This window comes from Amblyraja radiata, chromosome 10, assembly GCF_010909765.2.
Source record: "Amblyraja radiata isolate CabotCenter1 chromosome 10, sAmbRad1.1.pri, whole genome shotgun sequence".
In the NCBI taxonomy this organism is placed as follows: domain Eukaryota; kingdom Metazoa; phylum Chordata; class Chondrichthyes; order Rajiformes; family Rajidae; genus Amblyraja; species Amblyraja radiata.
In genome coordinates, this window is record NC_045965.1 from 8,309,419 (window position 1) to 8,332,862 (window position 23,444).

The 23,444-nt window shown below is 44.6% G+C and overlaps 1 long non-coding RNA gene across 1 annotated transcript; it reads right to left on the bottom strand.

Annotated features, from left to right (window-relative positions):
• Window positions 1-1,125: 1,125 nt before the first annotated feature.
• LOC116978130 lies at window positions 1,126-22,715 on the bottom strand. Its single transcript, XR_004413377.1, has 3 exons — window positions 22,705-22,715; window positions 13,693-13,699; window positions 1,126-1,202 (listed from the first exon to the last, which is right to left on the bottom strand). It is a non-coding gene; the product is annotated as an uncharacterized LOC116978130 (long non-coding RNA).
• Between the last annotated feature and the right edge of the window lie 729 nt (window positions 22,716-23,444).

A 23,444-nucleotide genomic window follows, 5' to 3' on the forward strand; every position in this document is an offset into this window, starting at 1 on the left:
CCGAAAGGCAGCATGAGGAATACTCTAATCCATATCCACTAATGAATTATAGCATTCACAAGTGAGTCACTCTCCAAAGTGTGCAACAATATACTGCTTCTTTATTCATAGAATGATAGAGTCATGCAGCACAGAAACAGGCCCTTCGGCCCAACTTGCCCAGGCCGACCAAGATGCCCCATCTATGCTAGTCGCACCTGCCCTTGTTTGACCCATATCCCTCTAAACCTTTCCTGTCCATGTACCTGTCCATATCTCTTTTAAATGTTGTTATAGTACCTGCCACAACTACCTCCTCTGGCAACTTATTCCATACACCCACCACCCTCTGAGTGAAAAAGTTGCCCCTCAGGTTCCTACTAATTCTTTCCCCTCTCACCTTCAACGTATGGTTCTTGTTTCCCCTCCCCGGGTAAAAGTCTGCTCATTCACTTTATCTATTCCCCTCATCCCAACATGTGGGGATGGGGGGACTCTGAGGAGATCTGCAGTTCTGCGATCAAACAGACGTTATTAAGATAGGTGGCCAAATGCTTTAGCGGATTTTAGAACCAGGGCATGTGACCTCAAATGAAGTGCACAAGCAACCAAAGGCACCTCCAGAATAGATTCAATGGTTCCATGGTTCAATAGTACTTTAATGTCACATGTACCTAGGTACAGTCAAATTCTTTGTTTTGCAGTCAATCCAGTAAAATCATTCTACACAACCATACTCAAGTAAATATGGTCCAGACCCAAAACGTCACCCATTCCTTCTCTCCAGAGATGCTGCCTGTTCTGCTGAGTCACTCCACCATTTTGTGTCTATCTTTGGTTTAAACCAGCATCTGCAGTTCCCACCTACACCTTTAGTTCTATTCTATTCCTTCCTACACAGTCCGCCTTGGCTTATGCGATCTCCAGGTTGCCAAACACTTTAGCTCCCCCTCCCATTCCCACACTGACCTTTCTGTCCTGGGCCTCCTCCATGTCAGAGTGGGGCCAAACACAAATTGGAGGAACAGCATCTCATATTTCACTTGGGCAGCTTACAACCCAGTGGTATGATTCTTGATTACTCTAACTTCAAGTAACCTTTGCATCCCACCTCTCTCCGCCCCACCCCCACCCTAGCCTTTGCACTAGTTTCACTGGAGTCCTACTGAGTTTCACTGTTGGTATCACTCATTATCACCGTCACCACAGCCAACAATGGACTACTGTTTCATATTATTGATGAAAGGCTCCACTTTTCCTTGATCATTGTTTCAGTTGTCCTATTGCATATCTTTCATTCATTTCTTCGAAGTACCTTTTCATATCTCTTGTTTCTCTCTCTCCCGACTCTCAGTCTGAAGAAGGGTCTCGACCCGAAACATCACCTATTCTTTTTCTCCGGAGATGCTGCCTGACCCGTTGAGTTACTCCAGCTTTTTGTGTTCATCTCCAAGTTTCGTTTTTATTTTGTTATTGTCACATGTACCGAAGTACAGTGGAAAACTTGTTTTGTTGTGCACTATCCAGTCTATAAAGTCTACACATGAATACAATAATGCCATCCACAGTGTATGGATACACGATAAAGGGAATAACGTGTAGTAAAAGATAAAATCCAGTGAAGTCTGATTAAATAAAATCCAAGTGTGTCCTGATTGAATTTTGAGTTGAGTTTATTGTCACGTGTACCGAGGTACAATGAAAATCTGTTGTTGCGTGCTAACCAGTCAGCGGAAAGACAATACATGATAACAGTACATGGTCAGTAGATTACATTAAGACTGTACAAAAGACTCGCCGCGTTAACGGCGCCATCTTGTGCCCTTCAAGTTACAAGTTACAAACAATTCCAAGTTATATCTTTGCTTTAAAAGTGTGATGCAGGTTACAGTTTCATGTTCGCAGGTTACAGTTACATGTTCGCTACATGACCTGTTCCCGTGCACATGCATGCTTATATCCCAGCCCAGTGTTGGGATGTGTATACGAGGACGGAGAAGGGGAGGACAGGTTAGATTGGGTGAATGGGGCAGGGAAGGGGCAGGGGAAGGGGAGGGGAATAGATATGGTGAATACATCGTCTGTTACCCAGATTAGGGGAATAATGAACCAGAGGGCATAAGTTTAAGGTGAGAGGGGAAAGATTTAATAGGAACCTGTGGGGGAACATTTTTACATGGTGGTGGGTGTATGGAACGAGCTACCGGAGGAGGTTGCTGAGGCAGGTACTATAACACCATTTAAAAGACCATTGGACAGGTACATCGATAGGAAAGATTTAGAGGGATATGGGCCAAATGCAGGCAATTAGGACCAACTTAGATCTTGGAGAAACAAGGAACTGCAGGTGCTGGTTAATACACACGAGAACACTCAGTGTAGGAGTAACTCAGCATTTCTTAATGGAAATCTTAATCTCTACTATCTCAATGGGGTTAGGTTAGGTAAGGGGGAGGTGCAGCGAGACCTGGGCATCCTTGTACACCAGTCACTGAAAGTTGGCTTACAGGTACAGCAGGCAGTGAAGAAAGCTAATGGAATGTTGGCCTTCATAACAAGAAGATTTCAGTATAGGAGTAAAGAGGTTCTTCTCCAGTTGTATAGGGCTCTGGTGAGACCACATCTGGAGTATTGTGTACAGTTTTGGTCTCCTAATTTGAGGAAGGACATCCTTGTGATTGAGGCAGTGCAGCGTAGGTTCACGAGATTGATCCCTGGGATGGCGGGACTGTCATATGAGGAAAGATTGAAAAGACTAGGGTTGTATTCACCGGAGTTTAGAAGGATGAGGGGATATCTTATAGAAACATATAAAATTATAAAAGGACTGGACAAGCTAGATGCTGGAGGAATGTTCCCAATGTTGGGCGAGTCCAGAACCAGGGGCCACAGTCTTAGAATCATTTAAGACTGAGGTGAGAAAAAACCATTTCACCCAGAGAGTTGTGAGTTTGTGGAATTTCCTGCCACAGGTGGAGGCTGGATGGATTTAAGAGAGAGTTAGATAGAGCTCTAGGGGCTAGTGGAGTCAAGGGATATGGGGAGAAGGCAGGCACGGGTTATTGATAGGGGACAATCAGCCATGATCACAATGAATGGTGGTGCTGGCTCGAAGGGCCGAATGGCCTCCTCCTGCACCTATTTTCTATGTTTCTATGTTTCTTGAGAACATGCATAGGTGACGTTTCGAGTTGAGACCGTCCTTCAGCTTAGATCTTGGCTGGCACGGATGAGATGGACCGAAGGGTCTACTTTGTGCTGTATGACTCTATGAATCTATCAGAGTTTTTGCTCTACGAAATGGTGGAGCAATGAACTTGATTTACCGAGCGCTGGTTTTTGCGAAGATATCTGATGCAAATCACTTGCACAAAGTCTAATTCATTGTTCCCACTGGTTCGGGAGACGTATCTATGAACTTGCAATTGGTCTGACGCAGACATATTTATAAGCTGCCTGATTTTATTCATAATGTGTTGACTATTATTATGCTCATAAAACAAAGCAAAATGCCACTTCGGAAAGTAAAATTATAATACAGCGTGCAGCGGATTCACAGTTTTCCTCTGGGATCATTCACGATGATGTATAGGATAAAGATAAACTGGTGCCTGATTTCTGCCAGTTTTTAATGTCTCACAGTTCTCAATAAACATGAATAAGTTGCAATAAAATGTTCATCGCCAACTTCAATGTATCCGGACCAACGAAAGGGAACTCTGAATATACTGCACGATCAATCATGTTGAATTGAATGTTGCGTTTGAAGCTCAAAATGGTTTACTGCAGTTTGATACTCACTTTGGTTTGAAGAGCCAAATGGTACAGCCCCACACTGCAGCAAGCTGTAATCTCACACAGTGTGAGGTGGGTGTATGGAACAAGCTGCCAGAGGAGGTAGTTGAGGCATTTAAACAACATTTAAACAACAGTTACATGGATAGGGAAGGTTTAGAGGGAGATAAGCTCAAAGTGCTGGAGTAACTCAGCAAGTCAGGCAGCGCCTCTGGAGAAAAAGGTTGAATGACGATGTGTGACGTTTCGGGTCGGAACCCTTCGTCAGACCCGACCTCAAATGTCACCCATCCATTTTCTCCAGAGATGCTGCCTGACCCGCTGAATTACTCCAGCACTTTGTCTCTACCTTCGGTATAAGCCAGCATCCGTAGTTCCTTCCTGCACAATGGCTAGAGGGATATGGATCAAAGGCGGGCAGATGAGACCAGCAAGGATGGGGCATCTTGGTTGGCATGGATGTGATGGGCCAAAGGGCCTGTTTCCATGTTGTAGACTATAATATATTAATAAAGTGTAGCAGTGCTAGGATTATATTCAAATATCCTAAACAATGATGGTAGTTCATCTATAAAACAGTAACAGGAATGGAATTTATTTTGTACCAAATGTAAGTTACGTGAGTTTGTATGAATTCTGACCATTCCAAAAATCTGTTTTACATTAATTTTTTTGCAATATACGATCAGGTATGCACTGATGTTGATGGCTGATCTTGTCATTGTCTGAATGTACATAATACAATAGATTTGAGATCAATCGATGTGTTCAGTTTTGTTCAATAGTTGCTCTGGATTTGGAGGTTCGCCTGAACCATTGGCCCTGCAATGGAGGGGTGCCAGGAAGGGGGAGGGGTGCCAGGAAGGGGGAGGGGGGGGGGGTGGGCAGGTAGCGGGAGGAGTGATCCATGAGGGAGAGTGCACAATATGATAAGAGATATTTAAGAATCGTGGAATGTCAGTAGTAAATGTGGGAGAGAACTGAAAATAAGAAACCTCCAGTCCAGTCCAGTCCAGTTATCCAACCTGCAGAAGGGTCTCCACCCGAAACGTCACCAATTCCTTCTCTCCAGAGATGCTGCCTGACCAGCTGAGTTACTCCAGCATTTTGTGTATTTCTTTGGAAAAAAACAGCATCTGCAGTTCCTTCCGACACAATGAGAAAGGTGAGAGCTGGGCCAAGACTCAGGTTGTACTGGGAGACAGATGTGTGACTGGGTCATAGAAACATAGACACATAGAAAAATAGGTGCAGGAGTAGGCCATTCCACCCTTCCAGCCAGCACCGCCATTCAATATGATCATGGCTGATCATCTAAAATCAGTACCCCGTTCCCACCTTTTCCCCATATCCCTTGATTCTTTTTGCCCTTGAGAGGCAGTAGAAGTTTGAAGAATAGTTTCAGGTCTCTAGTTGAGCCAAGGTAGAGATTGTTGTATTGAGCGTTTAGTTCAGCATTTCAAAATGGCAGGGAATTGAACAATGAATAGAGTTGTACAGCAGAGAAACGAGCCCTTCGGCCCAACTTGCCCATGCTGCCCTTCTTGACCTAGCTGAGCTGGTTCCATTTGCCCGATTTGTGCCAATTGCAAGTCGTCCTTTGCCTCCATCCAGGATCCTGTACATAGAACGTAGAAGAGGACAGCACAGGAACAGCCCCTTCAGCCCATAATGTTCACACGAACATGATGCCAAGCTAAACTAATCTTTGCTGGGCTGCTGTTATTGTAGACAACCAGAGTGAGTCTCTACAATAATTTTATTTACCTTGAATGCAGTAAACTAAATGTGCCCTGAAAGGTCTTTGTAGCTTTAAACTGTAGCTCCCAAGCAATTTCTTATTCCATCTTAGAAAACCATGCCTGTTATAGCAACAAATGGCTAATGATTTTAGCAGAATTTGGCACCAGGCCAAACCTAACTCTCATCACCGAGGTTGGGTAGTTTCCATCAGGTTACATGTTCATCTAACCCTCTGTAGCATGGTGCATAAGGTTGCTTCAGGTGCTGAACCACTTTGCTGATTTCCATGCAGACATGAGGAACTGCAGATGCTGGTTTTAAAAGCATTTTTGTTTAAAAACAAAAGCACAAAGTGCTGGAGTAACTCAGCGGGTCAAGCAGAACCAGGAAGTCTTCCAGAGATAGACACAAAATGCTGGAGTAACTCAGCGGGTCAGACAGCATCTCTGGAGTAAAGGAATAGGTGATGTTTCGGTTCGAGACCCTTCTTCAGACTGAGAGTCGGGTGAAAGGGAAATGAGAGATGTAGACGGGGACGTAGAGAGATGTAGAACAAATGAATGAAAGATATGCAAAAACGAAACAATGATAAAGGAAACGGGCCATTGTTAGCTGTGTGTTAGATGAGACGATGGAGGCTCAGGCAAGCACTGGGAAAACACATGTGGCTGTGGTAGCGAGTCTGGTTAAAGCGTGATCGTAGAATCGGAGAGCAGGAGGAATCACAGAGGGAGAGCAGTGAGAGAGGGTGTTGCAGAACTCTCATCGGAGAGAGGAGGAGAACATTAGCTGCCTGACCTGCTGAGTTACTCCAGCACTTTGTGAAACGTCACTTCTCCATGTTCTCCAGAGGTGCTGCTTGACCTGTTGGATACCCTAGTACTTTGTGTCTTGTTTTGTAAACCAGCATCTGCAGTTCCTTGTGTCTGAATAATACTGCTGATATTGGAAGTCTGAAATAAAAACAAAATCTACAAACTCTGGAGATATTCTTGAGGTCAGGCAGCATTCGAGAGAAACAGAGTTAGTGATTCAGTTTGATCTAGAATCAGAACATGGATATTTAAAAAAAATTTTAAAGGGAAAAACTTGGATTTGATAGGGTCTATAAAGATAGGAAATATATATTTAAGAAAGGAAATACACTAGAATAAAACTGGAACACAGTATCATTTGACAGTGAGCTGGATCAGAAGGTATTGTTCCAATCGAAGGCTTGCATGTTTAATCCATGTGTAGTTTAGTTTAGTTTACTTTAGAGATATAGCGTGGAAATAGGCCCTTTGGCCCACTGAGTCTGCGCCAGCCAGCAATCACCCTATCCTATCCTACACACTAGGGACAATGTACTTTTTTACCAAGCCAAATAGCCTACAAACCTGTACGTCTTTGGAGTGTGGGATGAAACCGGAGCACCCGGAGAAAACCCACGGAGGTCATGGAGAGAACGTACAAACTCCGTAGTCAGGATCGAACCGGGGTCTCTGACGCTGTGAGGCAGCAACTCTACCGCTGTCCACTGCAACGTTGATTACATTTTAGTGTTGTCACCATGATGTACATGTGAAATACTACGTTGGCAATGAAAGAGATCTTTTTCTTTACTCTGTTTTCCAGACTTTACACATGATTCATTAAAGTCCACGTAATTATCGGCCTTGATCTGAAAAATTCCAAATGATGATGTTCTCTCTCTTGCTCATTATATTGTTGATAATAGCCGCGTGCTGAGGCTGAGTGTGTGAAAGTCTGAAGGCTATGAATAGACAGTAAAATCCAGGCGACTAAAATATATTTTCACCAACCTTTTGTAACAGATAGTTTTACTGTGAATATATTTAAGCTTTTCACTGTATCCCGGTACATGTGACGTAAGAAACTAATACCAATTTAATTATAATCTAGCCAGTTTTGAATTGTAGAATCCAATTATCATTCGTGCTTGAGTCATGCACACACCTTTAAACCTACTTGCTAATGGGCATATTATTGATTAATATGCTGGAATATTCCTCACCACATAATTATTGGCACTTTTGCTGCTTCTTGTTTGAACTGCAATGATTTTCATTCAAATTCAGTTATGAATGGGGAGTATTGGTGGAAGGCATAAGGATATAAGGTGAAGCTCCCCGATTACCTACAGCCCTTCATATTAGCCACAGGGAGAGGTTGGACAGACTTGGATTGTTTTCTTTGTGGGGGGGGGGGGGGGGGGGGGGGGGGGGGAGTTGGTGGTGGAGGCAGATACAATAGTAGTGTTTAAGAGGCTTTTGGATGGGCACATAGATATGTAGGGAATGGAGTGATATGGATTATGTGCAGGCAGATAAGAGAAGGCCTTGGCATGGTGTTCGGCACAATCATGGTGGGCTGAAGGGCCTGTTTCAGTGCTGTACTGTTCTATAGTTAATGTGAAATAAAGGAATATGGCCCTGTAAGGTGACAGCTCTACTGTGGATCAGTACTGGGTCCACCATTGTTTGTTACTTGACATTAATAATTTGAATGACAGTGTGGTTGACATTGTTAGTAAATTTACAATCGACGCCAGGATTGGTGATATTTTGGACAGTGAGGAAGGATACAAGTTTACAACAGGATCTAGGTCAGTTGGGAAGGTGGGTCAAGGAATGGCAGATGGAATTTAACTCATGTGAGGTGTTGCACCTTGATGTGTCAAACATGGACAGGACTTACATAGTGAATGGTAGAGCCCTGGAGAGTGATGTGGGACAAGGTACTGGTGCATGGTAACCTGAAGTGACGGTTCACGTGGAGGGGCAGGTAGCGTGGAGAAGGCAGGGAGTCTGCAGAAGGACTTGGACAGATTGGGAGAGTGGGCAAGGAAGTGGCAGATGGAATATAGTGTAGCAAAGTGTGGAGTCATGCATTTTGGTAGTAGGATGAAAGGCGTGGATTATTTTCTAAATGGGGGGAGAATCCAAAAATTGGAGGTGCAAAGGGACTTGGGAATGCTGGAGCAGGATTCCCAAAACGTTAATCTGTAAGTTGAATCAGTAGTAAAGAAAGCAAACTTAATGCTAGCATTTATTTCAAAAGGGCATGTATACAAAAACAGGGATGTAATGATGAGGTTCTATCAGGCGCTGGTAAGGCCGCATTTGGAATATTGTGAGCTATTTTGGGTCCCATATCTGAGCAAGGATGCGCTGGCTCTGGAGAGGGTCCAGAGGAGATTTACAAGAATGATCCCAGGAATGAGTGGGTTAACCTATAATGGTTGTTTGTCAGCACTGGGCCTGTACTTGCTGGAGTTTAGAAAAATGAGAGGGGGACATCATTGAAACGTACTAAATAGTGAAAGACTTGGATAGAGTGGATGTGGAGAGAATGTTTCCACCAGTTCGTTTAGGAAAGAGATGAGGAGAAATGTATTTAGTCAGAGGGTGGTGAATCTGTGGAATTCTTTGCCACAGAAGGCTGCGGAAGCCAAGTTAGTGAATATTTTTAAGGCAGAGATAGATAGATTCTTGATTAGTACAGGTGTCAGAGGTTATGGAGAGAAGGCAGGAGTATGGAGTTATGAGGGAGAGAAAGATCAGCCATGATTGAATGGCGGAGTAGACTTGATGGGCTGAATGGCCTAATTCTACTCCAATTTCTTATGACCTTATGTCAATTAGTGCATGATCTGACTTGCCTGTCTGAGCTATTGTAATACTGCTCCAAATTGTTGTAACAAATCTTACTAATGAGTGAATGGCATGGGGAAATAATATTTTCCAAAACACAGCAACAATATTCCTTGAACCAATCTTGCCTGTACTTTAACCTATGAGAACCTTGAGCAAACATCTGAAAATCCATTAACTTTATTGAGACCACATTAGCTTAGGTTGCAGAGGCACCTGTAAACGAGAGTTCCTTTCCTTAGTATAAAGATCTAAACTGTGCAGAGAATTAGCACCTGTTTCCTCCCTTCCATAAATTATGTTTTAATCTGATGTTAAATCTCAGTGTGAATGTATCTAAAGTGAGTGCGACTTCTCAATCCATGTAGTGCAGTAAAATGGCGCCAACCAACATAAAAGAAAAACAAAAAAAGAAACATAAAAGAAACCACAAGATCACAGAAGAATCAAACATACAAAACACTCCATTCCAAAACAATGTCAACGTCAACGAGACCACCAACATTCCCCATCAACTTACCTTCCAAAACAACTACACCCTACCACCACACCTCCCCCCCCCCCCTCAATCCACCTTCCTGCCCCTCCCCACCTCCGCTAACCATCCCTTCCCTTCTCTTCCCTCCCCTCCCCTCCCCTCCAATAACCATATAACAATATAACAATTACAGCACGGAAACAGGCACATCTCGGACCCATTACAAGTCCTTGCCTGAACACTTATTCTCCACCCATTCCCATCTACCTGCACTCAGACCATAACCCCTCCATTTCCCTTTCCCGTCCATATACCTATCCAATTTATTTTTAAATGATAAAATGGAACCTGCCTCCACCACTTCCACTGGAAGCTCATTCCACACAGCTACCACTCTCTGAGTAAAGAAGTTCCCCCTCATGTTACCCCTAAACTTCTGCCCCTTAATTCTCAAATCATGTCCTCCCGTTTGAATCTTCCCTCCCCTCTCCTCCCTTCCCCACTCCCCTTCCATCCTACCCCTCCTCTCCACTCCCCACCCCACCTCACCCCTCTAGTCCCCTCCCCTCTCCACTGCTCCTCTCCTCTCCTCTCCCCTCCCCTCCTCTTCCACAGTGTCTCTCCTCTGATTTCCCTTGTGGTTTTATATGTCAGCAGAACACAAAGCATCCATATTCCTCCCATGACATCTTTTTATTGCTGCTGGTATTGGCTTATTAGTGACATGTGTAGTAAGATCTAGTGAATAACTTTGTCCGTGTGCTATTCAGTCAATTCAAAGTCTACCTGAGTACAATCAGACCACACACTTATACAACAGGTAGTGCAAAAATAAAATTACCAGAGGGCAGAATATTGTGTTACAGTATTATTATGTTTATAATATCTCTATGACAGGCATAATAAAGCAGAGGGAAGTAGTTAAGGCACAAAGTATTCATCAAAGACCAGTTGCATTGGGAAAAGGAGCAAGGAGTGAAATGTAATAAATATGGCACAGTGGCACAGTGGCAGAGTGGCTTCTCTCAGGGCCAGGGACATAGGTTCGATCCTGACCTCGGCTGCTGTGTGTACGGTGTTTGCACGCGGTCCCCATGACCATGTGGGGTTTCTCCGGGTGCTCCGGTTTCCTCCCACATCCCAAAGATGTTTGGGTTTGTCGGATAATTGGCTTCTGTAAGTTGCCCCTAGTGTGTAAGGTGTGGATGGGAAAGTGGGATAACATAGAACGAGTGTGAAAAGATAATCGAATGGCCGGCCTGGACCCAGTGGGCCGAAGGGCCTGTTTCTACGCTGTATCTCTAAACTCCAAACACTAAAAACGTTCAAACTGGAAAACTATATTGACGAACCCTTGAAGTCTCCCAGAATTTATAACACTTTGACTGTATTTAACGTTTATCCCAGTTAGGAAATGTTCTGGTTTTAATGTCCTCACTGCCTTAGTACTTCCCATCTTTTATTGCTACGTGGAAAATGGGAATTAATATTTCCTCAGACTTTGGGTGTGTTAAAAGAGCATTAGCTGTACCTGTGCCAACTCTGCTTCAAACGCTGATTAGCATGAAATCTGGATTCTGTCTGGGTCATTCCCAGTTTTGAGAGACTCAGCTCAAGGTGTGAAGGATGCTTTCATTGACATGTTGTGCGGCAGGACATTCGGACAGTCACTCGACTCTTGCATAGCTTGTTCATTTCACGTTTGAGTCCTTGTTTTGGTCAGCTTCTGGCAACACTTTAGAGGCAGAGATGCAGCCAGCTGACTTCGCTCTTTAGCACAGACAGATGTTAGTCATTGTAACTAATGAAAAGAAGCTGGAACACTTTCCAGCATCAGCATTAGGCAATTGTGACATGGATATGCAGGGAATGGAGGGATATGGATCACGTGCACGCAGGGGAGATTAGTTTAACTTGGCATCATGTTGGGCATGGACATTGTGCGCCGAAGTGCCCGTTCCTGTGCTGTATTGGTTAATTTTAGTTTTAGTTTTAGTTTTAGAGATACAGAGTGGACACGGGGTGGGAGATTGCAACCTTCACGTGGTCCGCCCTGTTTCAACGAATGCAATCAACCTGGCGTGCACAATCAAACAAGATCAAATAGAACAAGTTGTCCTACAACTTTAGGCCGTGCACGCCATACGCAAGAAGAAGAAGCGTGGAAACAAGTCCTTCAGCCCACCGAGTCCACACCAACCAGCGATCACCCCCCGTACACTAGCACTATACTACTCACTAGGGACAATTTACAATTTTGACCAAAGCCAATTAACCTACAAACCTGCACATCTTTGGAGTGTAGGAGGAAATTGGAGCACCTAGAGAAAACCCAGGAGGTCACAGGGAGAACGTACAAACTCGGTATAGACAGCACTCGTAGTCAGGATCAAACCCGGGACTCTGGTGATGTAAGGCAGCAATTCTACCACTGCCCATATTCTATGTTCTGCATTATTTCAAGGTGAACACACAGGTAATGTTGAACATCCAAAAATTATTTTGAACTTTTTGACAGCAATTGATCTTATATTTGATGTACTTTCATTTTGGTTGGCCTTTTGTGTTATAACCTTAGATACAAGTATTTTACCAAATTACTGCTAGTTCTGATCAAGAGAATGGGCATGAGAGATTAATATAGCTGAGCAGTATTGATTACTGATATAGTGTTATGTTACTCAGTGTTATTGAGATGTTTAATACAGAAACAGGCTCTTCAGCCAAACATGTTCATGCTAATCTTTTTGCTCATCTACATCCATCCTATTTAACTGCGAAGGGAACATATCCTTGTATGCCTTGCCTAGTGAAGTGTCTGCCTAAATGTACCTTGCATATAGTCATTAGAACTGGTTCCACCACCTCTTCTGGCAGCTCCTTGCAGATATCAACCACTCTTTGTATATTAAAACGATTATTCTCCAATGTCGTTTAAAACTCCTTTCCACATTAAACCTGTGCTCCACGTTAAACTTGTGGCTAAAGGGATCAGGGGGTATGGAGAGAAGGCAGGTACAGGATGCTGAGTTGGATGATCAGCCATGATCATATTGAATGGCGGTGCAGGCTCGAAGGGCCGAATGGCCTACTCCTGCACCTATTTTCTATGTCTATGTTTCTATGTTTCTCCCTTGGTTTTGTACTACTATCTTGGTAAAACAGTTTTCTCTCTCTCCCCCTCCTGCCCTCTCTCCCTCTTCCTCTCTCCGCTCTCCCCCTCTCCTCTCTCTCCCCCTCTCCTCTCTCTCCCCTATCTCTCCTGTCTCCCTCTCTCCTTTATACCCCTCTCCCCCCCCCCTCTCTCCCCTACCTTTGCCTCTTATGATGTTATTTGCCTTCTATACGTTCACCTCTCAGCCTCCTTTGTTGCAAGGAAAAGAAAAGCTAGTGAAAGGCTGAAGGCGCAGAATAGAATGCAAGGATGCAGGAGTTTGCATGGTCCTTGATTATGTTGGCAGCTTTCCTGAGGCAGTGTGAAATGTAAATGGAGTGGATGGTAGGAAGTCTGGTCTATGTGATGGATGGGGCCACATCCACAACTATGCAATTTCTTGTGCTCTTGGGCAGAGCTGTTGCCAAACCAAGCTGTGATGCATCCTGATAGAATGGTGCAATTACCGCCTGAATGAAATCCAAGCCCATTCTGGAATGTGACAATGCACCTCGTGATGTTGAGACTGATATTGTCCCCAAGTGTGTGTGTGTGTGTGTGTCACTCTGAGCCCAACCCATCCCCACTGTGCATCTAGGACCAGAGGTCATAGTCTCAGAATTAAAGGGCGCTCTTTTAGGAAGGAGGTGAGGAGGAACTTCTTTAGTCACAGATTCATTTAATCTGTGGAACTCATTGCCATAGAGGGCTGTGGAGGCCAAGTCAGTGGATATTTTTAAGGCAGAGATAGACAAGTTATTGATTAGAATGGATGTCAACGGTTTGGGGGAGAAGACAGGAAAATGGGATTAGGAGGCAGAGATCAGCCATGATTGATTGGCAGAGTAGACTCGATGGGCCGAATGGCCTAATTCTACTCCTATAACTTGTGAACTTTAACCCCTTCTAGGGCCAGGTCCATCTGTAGGCCCAACGTCTGATTCGGACATCAGAGTCCGAAGACGGTCTCGACCCGAAACATCACCTATTCCCTTTCTCCAGAGATGCTGCCTGACCCTCTGACTTACTCCAGCATTTAAACTTAAGAGATTCATCGTGGAAACAGGCCCTTTGGCCCACCAAGTCTGCACTGACCAGTGATCACCCCGTACACTAGCACTGGGGACAATGTGTCATTTTTACAGAAGCCAATTTTCCTACAAACCTGTACATCTTAGGAATGTGGGAGGAAACCAGAGCACCCAGAGATAACCCACACTGCCACAGGGAGAACGTACAAACTCTGTACAGACAGCATTCAAGGTCAGGATCGAACCTGGGTGTCTGGCGCTGTAAGGCAGCAACTCTACCACTGCACCACTGTGCCACCTTTTGTATGTCTATGTATCTTTAGCCCAACATCAGTCCTCATCCACTTACCGCTTGTCAGGCTTTGTCCTGCCCCCATCTCTATTTCAGCTTTCTCCCTTACAGCAATCAATCGATCTGAAGAAGTCCCAACCCTAAATGCCACCTATCCATGTCCACCAGAGATGCCACCTGATCTACTGAGTTACTCCAGCACTTTGCGTTCTATGCAAGATTCCAGCACCTGCAGTTCCTTGTGCCTTTCAATCCTCAAGTTGAGACTGAGCCTATCAGCATTCTGACTCTGACTTTATCCCAAAGCCCAATCCTGATCCCATCTCTTGCCCTGAGGCTGGACCTAATCTGTCCATTATCACCCTTGAATTGGGTATTTGTTTCGGTTTATTATTGTCGCATGGACTGAGATACAGTGAAAAGCTTTGTTTGCGTGCTATCCAGTCAAATCATACTATACATGAGTACAATCAAGCCACACACAAGTGCAACAGATAGTGCAAAGAGAAAAATACCAAAGTGCAGAATTACTGTGATACAGCGTTACAGTAAAAAAGAAAGTGCAGATTACAAAAAAAGTGCAGGGGTTGCAATTAGGTAGGTTGGAAGATTGGAATGCACCCCTCTCTTATGGGAGGACTGTTCAGTATTCTGATCAAAGTGGGGAATAAGCTGTTCATAAATCTGATGATATGTGCTTACAAGTTTCTGCCCGATGGGAGAGGAGTGAAGAAGGATTGACTGGGGTGTAAATGCTTCCAGCATGGTTAGGAAACAGGACTGACCTCTCATTGCCTAATATGGGAACACAAAAACCAGATATACAGCCCTTTGTGTCTGCCTCAGCCACGATCAATGAATCTCAGTGAGACTGAAGGCATTTGCCCATTGAATAATTTTGCTAAACCACCAGGGGATCTCCACAAAATAGACACAAAGCGCTGGAGTAACTCAACGGGTCGGGCAGCATCTCTGCAGTAAAAGCAATGGGTGACATTTCGGGTCGAAGAAGGGTCTCGACCAGATACATCAACCATCCTTTTTCTCCAGAGGTGCTACCCAACCCGCTGAGTTACTCCAGCACTGTGTCTATCGTTGGTATAAACCAGCATCTGCAGTTCTTTTGTTCTACAAGGATCTCCATAAACCTGGTTTAGGTCTTTTCTGGAGTCGGAGTTAAATTATGCCCGTTTGTCCCTCCCGATGTGAAATTAGTTTTGAAGTTTCCTTCCTCAGAATTTAATTATTTATGCCTTCAAACATTGATTATCTGTGATATGCATCTGATTATAACTCTATTTGCTGAAGGGCTTTTAGTGTGGGACGACTACTAACGCAGTTTATGTGTGTTGTATCTCCCCGCAGCACTTTGCTCCTTTGAACACCATTTGAGAGAGTTACAGATTAGAAAGCTTTCCGTCTGCCGTAACCTTGATCATTCATATCAAGTACACAGTGGTGCAGCGGTAGAGTTGCTGCCTTACAGTGCCAGAGACCTGGGTTCGAACCTGACTACGGCTGCTGTCTGTAAGGAGTTTGTACATTCTCCCTGTGACTGCGTTGGTTTTCTATGGTTTCCTCCCAGATTCCAAAGACATGCGGGTTTGTTGGTTAATTGGCTTTGATGTTGTAAATTTGACCCTAGTGTGTAGGATAGTGCTAGTGTGTGGGGTGATCGCTGGCTGGCATGGACTCAGTGGGCCAAATGGTCTGTTTCCACGCTGTATCTCTAAAGTCGAAAGTAAAGTCACCAGTCTTCTGCTGACATCATCATTTCCCCTCCCAAACTACTTATGGTGACCATCTGAGCTCCATCATTCATTTTGTCTTTGACTTGCTCTTGTTTTTCATTATGTTTGCAAGCTTCAATGAAACATTCCAATGGGCTGCCTTGTTCTGGGGATCTGACAAGAGTGGGAACAATTCAATTCAACTTTAATGTCATTGCACAAATACTGAGTATGGGTACAACGAAATGCAGTTTTGCGTCAGTCCGTAGTAGTGCAATATAGAAATTTAAAAAAAAAAGAGGATACAGAATAATAAAAAATACAGAATAATTAAACAATGGGGACGGAGGGATCGGAGGAATCTATCGGCGGGACTCCGAGTTCAGCAATGCGACGGTATGATTGTAGAATCAATGAACAGCAACCTGATGTAGGAGTTGTTGTTGTCCAGGTGGGTCAGGGCAGAGTGTAGGGCCGCCGATATGGCGTCCTCTGTAGACCTGTTGGCCCGGTAGGCAAACTGATGGGGGTCCAGTGTGGGGGGGAGGCTGGCTTTGAGGTGACAACATCTTACCAAACATTCACCATGAAGGAGGTACTGAGCCCGCTTCTGCAGTCTTTCTGGTGAAAATAACGTTTATAGGGTCATAGAGTCACACAGCACGGAAACAGGCTCCTCAGCCCAACTCGTCCGTGCTGCCTAAGATGCCCCATCTGAGCTAGACCTACCTGCCCACGTATGGCCCATATCCCTCTGAAACGTTCCTATCCATCCGCCTGTCCAATGTCTTTTAAATGTGTGATAGTACCTGCCTCGACTACCTCCTGTGGCAGCTCGTTCCATATGCCAACCATCTCTAAGATAAAAGGTTCCCCTCAGGTTCCTATTAAATCTTGCCCCTTCTCACCCTACACCTATATACTCTGGCTCTTGATTCCTTGAACCTGGAATAAACCAGGTAAATATTTTTATTTGTTTAAGAAGGAACTGCAGATGCTGGAAAATCGGAGGTAGACAAACGTGGGTGCAGCAGCATCTATGGAGCGAAGGAAATAGGCAACGTTTCGGGCCTATTACAGAATATTACAAATATTACAGAAAATAAAATATTTTTATTTTACAGGTTTTTATGACAAGTTCTCACACTATAGGCAGGGAATTTCAGGATTTATCTCTACTCTAGGAGGTTTGACAATGTATATCCAAGTGTGGATGGTGCATGCGTCGAAGGGAAATCTACAGATGATGGTGCTCCCACTGAGCATCTTGTCCACTTGGTGTCATGATGTATCCACATTATGAAGAAGCAGAGACATCATATTACACTCAAAGAGATTCTGCTTCCTACTTCTGCTTCTGCTTTCTCCATCTCACGCCATATTCGACACAAACCAATTTACTGTCCATCACGCTGGATGACAGTGGAACTGCAGATCATCCCGGACAATACAGCTCGCCCCCTCCATGACACACTGGTCAACCTGAGGAGCACCTTCAGCAACAGTGTTTCAGAAGGTACACAAAAAAAGCTGGAGAAACTCAGCGGGTGCAGCAGCATCTATGGAGCGAAGGAAATAGGAAATAGGAAATAGTGTTTAAGAAGGAACTGCAGATGCTGGAAAATCGAAGGTACACAAAAATGCCGGAGAAACTCAGCGGGTGCAGCAGCATCTAGGAGCGAAGGAAATATGCAACGTTTCGGCCCGAAACGTTGCCTATTTCCTTCGCTCCTAGATGCTGCTGCACCCGCTGAGTTTCTCCAGCATTTTTGTGTACCTTCAGCAACAGACTGGTTCCACCAACATGCAGCACAGAATACAGAATGCCACTGGAGTTCCTTCTTCCCTCTGGCTATCAAAGTGTACAGTTCCTTCCCTTTCTGTCGTTGGGTAGACTGACTCCACTCCCCCCCCCTTCCCCAATCTTTGCACATCCCCAATTCAGGACGTTCCACTCGTCGCATTAATTTCATTTTTCATGTATCTTGCTGTGTTTTATGACGGTTGGCTGATCAATTTCACTCCTTAGATAAATCAAGTTCTATCGTATCATATCGTATTGTAACTCAGTGTCAACATTGTGATAACTGGCCTACATCATGATGCACTGTGTAGGGATACAGCATGGATGCAGACCCTTCGGCCCATCGAGTCCACGTCAACCATCGATCACTTGTTCACACCAGTTCTCCGTTATCTCACTTTCTCATCCACTCCCGACACACAAGGGGGTTAAGTTACAAAGGCCAATTAACCTCCAAACCTGTGGAATGTGGGAGGAAACCCACATGGTCACGGGGAGAACGTGCAAACTCCACACGGGCAGCACCCAAAGTCAGGATCGAACCTAGCTCCGCGGCGCTGTGAAGTAGCACCTCTACCAGCTGTGCCATTGTGCCGCTGAAGATTATTGTGCGACCTAAATTTAACTTGAAGATAATCTACCAGAAATAGTTGTGACGAAACAGGAAAGTGTCGAACACTAAGTGTTTCAATAGTCCCGGCTGTGTTGACTCTCAACTGACAGCATAAGCAAACAATTTGTTTAAAAAAAAAGCATTCCCGTTTGCCAATGTATATTTGAGAATGGCATGGTTAGATGGAGCACAGGTTGTGATAAAGATCTGATAAGGATATTCATGGCTATCCGATAGCACAATACAAATTCTCAAGTGTGATTTTACGCTTGTCAAGTCCCTTGGCTGGGGTTTGAAGCTTTGAGAAGCTGTAGAAATTGGAGAGGCATTTTCAACTCCGCTCCAAATCCCACAAATTAATGATGTGTTTCTGGCAAAGTTGCCTCCAATTCAAAGGCTTGCCATCTTTGTTGAGCGGTGAAGCTAGACTTGGCAACGGAACATACAGTAACAGGAGTGAAACCTGATGAGTGGGCGATGTGGGTGTATCATTGTTTAAACTTTGATATCACGACCTGGTACTACCTTCCCACCAGTTAACCACCACACACATTTCAACGTGTGGCTCTTCTGCTGCTCTCTGTGCAATAACTCACATCTCTGCACAACTAGGGCGGCACGGTGGCGCAGAGGTACAGTTGCTGCCATACAGCGCGTGCATCGCCAGAGACCCAGGTTCGATCCTGACTAAGGGTGCTGTCTGTACGGAGTTTGTACGCACGGGTTTTCTCTGAGATCTTCGGTTTCCTCCCACACTCCAAAGGCGTACAGGTTTGTAGGTTAATTGGCTTGGTGTTTGTGTAAATTATCCCTAGTGTGTGTGGGATAGTGTTAATGTGCGGGGATAGCTGGTCGGTGCGGATTCGGGGGCCTGTTTCTGCACTGTATCTCTAAACTAGCATGAGCAAATCTAATTGTGGCCTTCCCTGAAGAAGGGTCTCAACCCGAAACGTCACCCATTCCTTCTCTCCAGAGATGCTGACTGTCCCGCTGAGTTACTCCAGCATTTTGTGTCCATTTTTGGTTTAAACCAGCATCTGCAGTTCCATCCTACACATGTGCAAATGTTGGAGGTTGCATAGTAGATGATTAAAAAAACCTTAAAATGCTGAAAGGCATGCGTAGGATAGACAGTCAGAACCTTTTTTTTCCAGGGTGGAAATATCAAATACTAGAGGGAATGGCTTTAACATGAGAGGGGCAAAGTTTAAAGGAGATGTGCAGGGCAAGTGTTTAATTTAAAGGTACACAAAATTGCTGGAGAAACTCAGCGGGTGCAGCAGCATCTATGGAGCGAAGGAAATAGGCGACGTTTCGGGCCGAAACCCTTCTTCAGACTGATGGGGGGTGGGGGGGGAGAAGGAAGGAAAAGGGGAGGAGGAGGAGCCCGAGGGCGGGCGGATGGGAGGGTGGGAGGAGACAGCTAGAGGGTTGAGGAAGGGGAGGAGACAGTAAGGACTAGCAAAATTGGGAGAATTCAATGTTAATGCCATCCGGACGCAAGGTCCCCAGACGGAATATGAGGTGCTGTTCCTCCAATTTCCGCTGTTGCTCACTCTGGCAATGGAGGAGACCCAGGACAGAGAGGTCGGATTGGGAATGGGAGGGGGAGTTGAAGTGCTGAGCCACCGGGAGGTCAGGTTGGTTATTGCGGACTGAGCGGAGGTGTTCGGCGAAACGGTCGCCCAACCTACGCTTGGTCTCACCGATGTAAATCAGCTGACACCTAGAGCAGCGGATGCAGTAGATGAGGTTGGAGGAGATACAGGTGAACCTTTGTCGCACCTGGAACGACTGCTTGGGTCCTTGAATGGAGTCGAGGGGGGAGGTGAAGGGACAGGTGTTGCATTTCTTGCGGTTGCAACGGAAAGTGCCCGGGGAGGGGGTGGTGCGGGAGGGAAGGGAAGAATTGACGAGGGAGTTACGGACGGAGCGGTCTTTGCGGAAGGCAGACATGGGGGGAGATGGGAAGATGTGGCGAGTGGTGGGGTCACGTTGGAGGTGGCGGAAATGGCGGAGGATTATGTGTTGTATTTGCCGGCTGGTGGGGTGAAAGGTGAGGACCAGAGGGACTCTGCCCTTGTTGCGAGTGCGGGGATGGGGAGAGAGAGCAGTGTTACGGGGTATGGATGAGACCCTGAGACCCTGGTGTGAGCTTCATCTATGGTGGCGGAGGGGAATCCCCGTTCCCTGAAGAACGAGGACATTTCCGATGCCCTGGTATGGAAACGGGGATTCCCCTCCGCCACCATAGATGAAGCTCACACCAGGGTCTCATCCATACCCTGCTGCAGATGCTGCTGCACCCGCTGAGTTTCTCCAGCAATTTTGTGTACCTTCGATCTTCCAGCATCTGCAGTTCCTTCTTGAACACCAAGTGTTTAATTTAGTTTAGTTTAGTTTATTATCACGTGTACCGAGGTACAGTGAAAATATCTTTGCTGCCTGCTATCCAGTGAGTGGAAAGACTAGCCACAAAAAGCTGAAGTAACTCAGCGAGTCCAGCAGCATCTCTGGAAAAAAGGAATAGGTGACGTTTCGGGTCGAGACCCTTCTCAGTCTGAGAGTCAGGTTCTCACCCCTATTCCTTCTCCCGAGAGGTGCTGCCTGGCCCGCTGAGTTACTCCAGCAACTTCAGTTCCTTGCATCTGTCTCTTTAGAACTGGAAGAGGATGAAGATCACAAAGATCTTAAGATGGGGGAAAATGGTGAAGAATGAAAATAGCAAAAGGGAAGGGTGAGGTTTGGGTGGGAAGCAGGAGAAATGAATGACAAACAGATTGATAGTGCAAGGTAAAAAAAAGGGTCAGCAATAGTTCAAATAACAAAACAAGAAATGGATGTAGAGGAGGTGCAAATGAGAGCATCTGCATCATAAACAACTGGTGTGTAACAACCAAATGGGAGAAGTGGATACGGTCTGACACTGTTGAGGTCAATATTGAATCTTCGAGTGAGTGTGATTGAAGAGAATAGGAGGCCAAGGACGGGGAGGCCTTGGCTAAAGTGAGATGAAGAATTAGGAAGATAGATGGTCGAAACCACAGGGGCACATTTGTACCATAAGTGAAGGTGTTTCACGATACAACCTATATCTGCTTTCTGCACTGTAGTGCTGACTACACCTTGAGCAGTCCACGCTACATTGAACATTACATAGTACATTCTGTATGTAGAAAATGATAATAGCCATTATATTATTGTTAGGATATTGCTGCCCAAAGCACGTATTTTATCTTTTGAATACATCATTTGTGCAGTTCTTTCATTCAGTAGTTTAATTAAAACACTTCCAGATACTGCATTAAGTAGGTGAACTCCTTCATGAATAAAGCAGCTGAAAATGCAATGCTTCTTTATATCAACTTCTAATTTAACAAACTAATAATTAAAAAGTATAAAATTAACACAATTGATGCATCTCCAAAACGCTAAAACTAGATTTTCACATTTTTAACGTGTGTTGATTTGATACTTTTTTGTGATTAGTTTATTAAATTAGAGTTGATTGCTCACGAAATCAAAACAGAATAGTGGGATATGGTGAAGGAAACAATTGCTGGTAAACGCAGCTTAATTTAGTTTAGTTTATTGCCACGTGTACTGAGGGACAATGAAAAGCTTTTTGTTTTATAATTGATATGCGTACCAGATCTTTTTTTTGTCTTCAAAGAGAACACGGGTAAAATGTCATACGTACATATTAAGTTTTGAAACATTAATATTGTAAATGTTAATCTTCAGCCTTTAGTTCTTTCACATTTGTGTTGATTCTGTTATGTTGATTCATGTTGAGTAGTGCTGCTGAAACCCATTCCCTGTGTTGGATTAGTCCATTAATGTGCAGTTACGCACAACTCCGATTCCCCCGGCTGAGAAATCACTTGTACCTATTAATTCACTGTGTCCAATTAAGTAATGAAACGCACTTAATTTTGATGTGATCTCCGTGTCTCTCTCCTGATATCACTGAGTGGATGTTAATTTTGTACTCTGGTTGCATTGGAGTGATGCACCTTTCCCACCTTTGACACCTTGTGCTGGTGTCAAGCGCTCTTGGTTCCTGCGCAGGGCAGGTAGGCTGGGATACAGTGGTTCTACAGCCATGTCCCGGCACCAGTCCAACAGAACTATCTCCAAGTACAGCAGGGGAACATATTCATCCTGCACCGTGTTCATCCCCTCGGCCTCTCGGAGGGAGACTGCCAATTAGTGCGGAATTATGGGCAGTATTTTTTTCGTTGACTATATCATTTACCCGGGCTCAATGGTTAATGGGTCCCGTATAATGTCATTCACAAATAACCTTAATTTAACAGGGAAACACACTTAAATAAAGCTTGTGTGTAAATTGCCCTGTGAATAACCTTATTAACATCCCTGGAGGAATACATTAGCTTATAAATAGTCCTGACCTTTCAGTTAATACCTCCATTTTTTTTCACACTGTCTTGCTGTATGTAAAATATTCCTATTTATTCAGCATCTAATCTAACAATTGTTCCTGTTTTCAAGATCGCTTCCATGCCATTTTGTTTTTTGAAACCCTCTATTTTTATAAGATTATCTGGCAGGTTGAATGGCGTTAAATTAGAATTTATAACACGGCTAAAAATCAAATAATGGACCTGAGTTGGAGTCGCAGAGTCATTGCAGCAAAGAAGAAATCCATTTGGCCCATTGGATCAGTGCCAGAACTTTGAGAAGCAACTCCATTCACTCTCCTGTTTTTTCTCTGTGACCCTCTAATTATTTTACTCAAGTGCCCATCCAGTTCGCTTCAAAAGCCCCGTCGAGTCTATTTTCACTTATCTTACAGGCAGTAAGATCCAGGACATCACCACTCTCTGCATTTACAATAAACTCCCAACTCCCCGCACCCTTCACCCATCATTGTAAATGAGTGTCCTTGTACCAGTTGCTAATTGGGGACGCCTTCACTACTTAGCCTACCTAAGCACATCATTACCTTGTACACCCCTGTCCAATCTCCCCCAAGCTTTCTGCTCTCTGAGGGGGGATTACTGACTCTGAATGCGGCCTTGGAGAGTCATGCCCTTTTCCCAGTCCATGGCATCTATCAAACATTCATTTGCACTAATCCCATTATTTCCTTGGTCCCCCCAACCCCTCTCTTCCTCCCACTCACCCACACTCCAGTGGTGCTTT